The sequence below is a fragment of the Schistocerca cancellata genome, chromosome 8 (genome assembly GCF_023864275.1).
Source record: "Schistocerca cancellata isolate TAMUIC-IGC-003103 chromosome 8, iqSchCanc2.1, whole genome shotgun sequence".
NCBI classification, from domain to species: domain Eukaryota; kingdom Metazoa; phylum Arthropoda; class Insecta; order Orthoptera; family Acrididae; genus Schistocerca; species Schistocerca cancellata.
In genome coordinates, this window is record NC_064633.1 from 441305781 (window position 1) to 441312608 (window position 6828).

The following is a 6828-nucleotide window of genomic DNA, read 5'->3' on the forward strand; positions in this document are numbered from 1 at the left end:
CTTTTAAGAGGTAAGTTTCAAAGTATATTTTTTGCGATCTGTTAAGAAAATTGTTCTCAATAGTGTACTTCAAAAACTAGTATATAGCTGAGTAAATTGACAAAGAGATGGTTTAAGTGACTGCCTGCGGTGAGCAGTACGTCCAGGTTCGATTCCCCATTTGATAAAAATTGTCATGTTTTCAAATTCATCCTCTACTGATTTGCTACGGTCCACGTTTCACCTCCGTGCGATTTCTGGTGATATCGTAGGTTTCCGACGTCTTTGTAACTAGGATTGCAATTTTTTGCAGTGCGACACTTTTTTACTTTGAGAGGAAATTTTCCCCGTGTCTCTGGAAAAACGTGTGGTGCATTTGGCGGGCGTTCGCTGTCAAGAGTTGGTGTTAACGCCCATGAAACAACTTGTTTCTGTTTCAAGTTTCACTGCTCGCACAATATTATTTAGTATCCAGACTTACGGAATCTTCTCGACTTGCCTTCTAGTTGTTTTCAGTGAATTCTGACGGATGGTTGACTGCAAAATTCAGAGGAACGATTACCTTAGAGAGAATGAGTAGGTGTACTTCGGGGTAGCGCTGACAAGTCGTCAGTCCACAGTACTGCTGCCGATGGTCGAAGCATTTCAACGTTAGTTATGAAGTATAAACGCTGTAAGTCTTCCTTTACTTGCAGAGTGAGAACTCCCTCCATAGTCCTCGTTAAAATGCAAAGTACTGGGCAGCAGCGCGTAACAGTAGGCTTTACTGCTAACGTATTTCACCAGCGTCGTTAAACAAAACTGCATCAAGGCTCTGAACGACGAGCGTGACGTATACCTTGCCCGCTCTTTGCATTCCTGTGCGTAGCTGCACAAACTTAACGAGGAAACGCTGTGGAATGCTGCTGGTATTGTGCTTATCATTACGCTCAGCTCAAGAATTCTAAGCGTCATTTCTACAGAAATGTTTCATCGTGGCACAGATTAAAGCCGCGGGTATGAGTAGCAGGGTATAAAACTTTAGAACACTGTAAACTGACATCCAGCGAAAGCGTAATAAAGTATATTATGAACAGCCTCTTAAGAAATAGTTCCCAGTGCGCAATAGCACACTTCAAAATCACAGAAAAACGAAAGTTTATCGAAACACGTTTTGCTATCGAATATGGAAAGCATGAAGTCCTCAGTAACTCAAATAAAAATCAGTTACGTACACAAGAGATACGCGTTGGAGGAAAGTGCCGGAAACCCAAATTACCGTCATAAGTGAGATCCTTGTGAAGATGGTGTGCTGTTACCTTCCTCCGATCTGGCATAGAGTGTCAAGTGTATATCTGTGCCGTTCGGATGACTGTCATGAGCGCTTATACAGTGTACTGTAGCGTTGTGTTATGGATATCGGGAAGACGGGAAGAGAGAGGGTAGAACTCGTCCTGTTTTGTGGCAGGTTGAAATACAGCGTCACCGGTGTATCATGGTCTTACTGTCTTGATGGATGGTAAAAGTGTACTATTCTACAATGATATCATTCCAAAGACATCACTGGAGTGAACGTTGAAGATGCATCTGCCCACTTTGCCCCCACCCTTCCCTTTGGGTGCCGGGACAGTTCCTTTCCAAAACAAAAGTAAGCAGGAGATCCTGTGTTCGAATCCAGGCCCGGTACAAATTTTCACTCGTCGCCGCCGATTCCGTGTAATGTACCCACGCAGCTGACAACGTGATCCCTTTCCTTTCTTTTCCTTTCTACCTCTCTCCATCTTTAGTTTACATGTAAATCCACATGTATTTGACCCGTAAGGCAATTGCGTCACGCGAGTTGCGCATACGCAAAAGTTCTTTAAAATGTGCACAACAGAAGGTGTGCTCTTGACCCTGTTGCCAAGTTTCACAGAGTCTAGAGGAACAGTAGCGCGTTAGATTTAAGTGCCTTGTCTTTCAGATTGCAGCATCTGTGTTACGTTTAACATCATTTAAGGAAAGTTAACCAATAAATCCGCAAGGTGTCAAAAGTCAGGGTGTTCACATACTCTTGTGCTCTTACACAGCAGCCGCCATTGTGTGTACACAAGGTATAAAATGGCAGTGCACTGGCGGAACTGTCATTTGCACTGAGGCGACCCATGTGAAAAGGTTTCCGACGTGAATATGTCCGCACGACAGGAACTGACAAACACTCAACGCGGAATGGTAGTAGGAGCTAGATGCATTGGATATTCCACTTCGGAAATCATGAGGAAATTCAATATTACGAGATGCATAGTGTCAAGAGTGGGCCCAGAACATCCTAATTTCAGACATTACCTCTCACCACAGACAACGCAGTGACCGACGTGTTCACTTAACGACGAAGAGCAGGGGCGTATATGTAGAGTTGTCGGTGCTAATAGACAAGCAACACTGCGTGAAATAGCCGCAGAAATCAGTGTGGGGCGTAGGAGAGGGCGGCGAAATTTCGCGTTAACGGGCTATGGCAGCAGACAACCGATGCCACTGCATTTGCTAACAAGACATTAGCTGCAGCGTCTCTCCTGGGCACGTGACCGAATCCGTTGGTCCCTAGACGACTGGAAAATCGTGGCCTCGGCAGATGAGTCCCGATTTCAGTTGGTAAAAGCTGATTATAAGGTTAGAGTGTGGCGCGGACCCACGAAGCCATGGACCCAAGTTGTCAACAAGGCCCTGTGCAAGCTGGCAGTGGCTCCATAATGGTGTGGGCCGTGTTTACATGGAACCGATCATTGGCTGGAAATGTTTCTTGGGCTGCTTGGAGACCATCTGTAGCCATTCCTAGACTTCATGTTCCCGAACAACGATGGAATTTTTATGGATGACAATGCGCCATGTCACAGAGCCACAACTGTTCGCGATTAGTTAGAAGGGCGTTCTGGACAGTAAGCGAATGATTTGGCCACCCAGATCGCCCGACATGGGACATAATCGAGAGGTCAGTTCGCGCACAAAATCCTGCACCAGTAACACTTTCGTAATTATGGACGGTAACAGAGGCAGCATTGTTTAATGTTTCCGCAGGGAACTTCCAACGAATTGTTGGGTCTATGCCAGTCGAGTTGCCGCACTACGGCGGGCGACATAGGTGGTATCCCATGACTTTTGTCAAATGTGTGTGTGAATTTATAAGGGACCAAACTGCTGAGGTCATCGGTCCCTAGACTTACACACTACTTAAACTTATACTAATTACAACACACACACCCATGCCCGAGGGAGGACTCGAACCTCCGGCGGCAGCGGTCGCGCAGTCCGTGACATGGCGCCTCTAACAGCGCGGCAATTCCGCGCGGCTGACTTTTGTCATCTCGGTGTATACGCCCTACGTACTTTGACTAGATAACAATTGTTATAGGATTTCCTTACCTGCAAAGAAGTAGTAGATTAAATTACGAGACAGTGTTCCGAGAGCGCATATTCAAATTCGAAACTGCGAAATCTCGCACCAAATTTCATTGTTGTTACATAAATAATGGAGCAATTGACGTATCTCACATTTTGTCATTCTTAAAATGTGATCCTTTCACTATTTTTGTAGGAGTGCTTACAACGATGAATTAGGTTTCTGCGCATTTTCAACATAATAGGGAAAAAATATGTTCGTAATAATCACTTCAAAAGTCGAAGTGAGCAGTCGTGTGAACAGTCATTGAATTGCGAAGTCCTGTTCAACCAGAGATTTACTATTACTTGGCAGGTAAATACCTCCCATTCTAATCTAGACTCGGACTTACAGATATTGCACTATATCATAAATATCTTTTCTTTTCAACACGGTCATTAGTAATTCTGCATTACAAAATCTAACTTTGTGGAAAGACTATTTTATTTTTGAACGAGACGTGGCTTCAGATGTAATCTGCAGTGATACATGCTCAAATTTATCAGTCAAAAGAAATTGCTTCCGTTATAACTGAAGTAGTCACCACTGATTGAATAATGCAACAGACCAAACTTAGGAATGACTAAGGCATGTTTTCCCATTGTCACCAATGAAATTTAATTTGTCTACTGAAGAAGCAGTGACGGTAGTAAAGCTCCAGTTCGATGTGAGGTCGTCTGTCACTGGCAGAAAGTCAGCACGTGACGGTGCACCGATGATCTAGCAGTAGCGAAAGTGAACAGGGATTGAGTCGGGTTCACCAAGTAAGTGAGCGAGTGCTAGTTTATGGTTGTAACGTGTACATAAGCAACAAGAAAACTGCGGTAATGACGTTCGCGGGGGATATGTTGAATGGCCAAATGTTATACATGGTATAGAGGCTCCTTTGAATAAAATAAATTTTGAAACTTCCTGGCAGATTAAAACTGTGTGCCGGACCGAGACTCGAACTCGGGACCTTTGCCTTTTGCGGGCAAGTGCTCTACCAACTGAGCTACCCAAGCACGACTCACGCCCCGTCCTCACAGCTGTACTTCGGCCAGTAGCTCGCCTCCTACCTTCCAACCTTTACAGAAGCTCTCCTGCGAACCTTGCAGAACTAGCACTCCTGAAAGAAAGGATATTGCGGAGACATGGCTTAGCCACAGCCTGGGGGATGTTTCCAGAATGAGATTTTCACTCTGCACCGGAGTGTGCGCTGATATGAAACTTCCTGGCAGATTAAAACTGTGTGCCAGACCGAGACTCGAACTCGGGACCTTTGTCTTTCGCGGGCAAGTGCTCTACCAACTGAGCTACCCAAGCACGACTCACGCCCCGTCCTCACAGCTTTACTTCCGCCAGTACCTCGCCTCCTACCTTCCAACCTTTACAGGAGCTCTCCTGCGAAGGATATTGCGGAGACATGGCTTAGCCACAGCCTGGGGGATGTTTCCAGAATGAGATTTTCACTCTGCAGCGGAGTGTGCGCTGATATGAAACTTCCTGGCAGAGGTACTGGCGGAAGTAAAGCTGTGAGGACGGGGCGTGATTACAAGCTTCCGCTGTTGTAGAAATCTGCTCCAGATGCTGCAGATACCGTGTTGAGCTGAAAGTGGTAACCAAAGTACGGAGAAATATTCTTCCGGGCTCTGTTGCATAGCAATTAGATTGCTTTCAGTTCTGAGACATGTCCAGGTACTATTGTGGATTTGAATGATCCATGAAGTGAATTCTTTTCCGAAGAAAACATCGAACTATTTGACTAGAACTGAACGCTCCCGTCGGAACTGTTCTTAAGCTGGTCTTTATTATTAAATCACAATAGAAGTATACGCTTGGTGTAGAATAACACGTACCTTCTTGAAATGAACAATATTTTATTGTTCTATTAACTGATTTTCTTCCTTATACACATATATTTTACAATGTGAATCAAAAACTCGCAATGGCGTCGATTTTTACATCATAAGAATGGCTCTTTTCTTGTAAAGTTACTCTTAACGAGAACAAAAGCTCTGTATCCTAAGAATAATTATGTGAGCTCTGACCGTCACAGAGTAATAAACAATATCTTTGCCTCTCTCTCTCTCTCGCACTGTCACAGCAAGTTACGCTGCGTGATACATCATAATGGGCAAGACATTCTTGAAGGAGTGCACGAATTTTGCAGCATAGGAACTATAATAGATAAAGAAGGCAGATGCAAGTAAAATTTAGTAGCCAGGATTACCCAAGCCAGGTGGGATTCCTATAAAAAGCCGTGACGTCCAAGAACATAAACCTTGAGACCAGAAATGGACTCACGAAAAGCTTTATGAGCTGCTCAGCTGGGTACTGATACGAAATATGGACAATCTACAACCATACTTTGCAAAGCGCTGTGAAAACTGTCTGACAAACAATAGGGAAGGCAGAAATGAAAGGATTATAAGCCTTTGAAATATAGTGTTACAGAAGGCTGTTCAAGAGCAGATGGATTGAGTTAATAACGAAACAAGTCGTTATGCAACGAGCCAACGAGAGAAAACTTTATACACGGATCAGTCGCATTAATGTGATCACCTGTCAAAAGCCTGAATAACCACTACTTGCAGCGCGGAGTTGCAGGAAGAGGGTCATTGAGGATCTGGAAGGTACCACCAGGGATGTAGAGCCACGCTGACTAAGTGGCATGGCCAGCTGCACTAGGTTTCTCTGTTGAGGATCAACAGCGCGAACACCTCGATCGAGGTGGTCCTCGATTGTGTTTCAATGCAGGGAGTCTGATGGCCAGGGAAGAACGATAAACTCGTCCTAGTGCTACTCGAAACACGCAGTACGCTGTGACGTGTGTGCCACGTTGCATTGTCCTGCTGGTAGATGTCATAGTGCCAAGGGAAAAACAAACTGCATGTAGGGATGGAGATGGTCCCCAAGAATAGATACATTTTTGTGTTGATCCGTTTTGCCTTCCAGATTGACGAGATCATCCAGGGAACGCCACGAAAACATTCCCCATACCACAACGCTCCCGACCGTTGTTGCTGGGTAGTACAGGCATCTGTCCGTTGGAGCATAACACGTGAGTCGTCTGAAAAGACCACCTTTTGCCACTCAGTGGACGCCCAGTGCGGTACTGGAGTGCAGATCCCAGCCTTAGTCGCCGATGAACAGCGGTCAGCGTTGGTGCGTGAACAGGCGCCTGAAACCGAGGCCCAAACGGGGTGACATTTGCTAAACGATCATTGCGGAGACACTGTTGGTTGCCCGTTGGTTCATCTGGGCGGTCAGCTGCACAACAGTTGCACTTCTATTCGGCGGTATACGTCACCGCAAGACGCCGTTCACCATTGTCATCTATGGCGCGTGGTGCACGACAGTTTCCTCGGCGCTGGTTTTGGATAGCGCCATTTTGCTCAAAAATGGTTCAAATGGCTCTAAGCACTATGGGACTTAACATCTGAGGTCATCAGTCCCCTAGACGTAGAATTACT

General features: G+C 45.3%; 1 non-coding gene across 1 annotated transcript; it reads right to left on the minus strand.

The window, feature by feature from the left end:
- Positions 1–4303: 4303 nt before the first annotated feature.
- Trnal-caa (transfer RNA leucine (anticodon CAA)) lies at positions 4304–4378 on the minus strand. Its single transcript has one exon. It is a non-coding gene; the product is annotated as a tRNA-Leu (tRNA).
- Positions 4379–6828: the final 2450 nt, after the last annotated feature.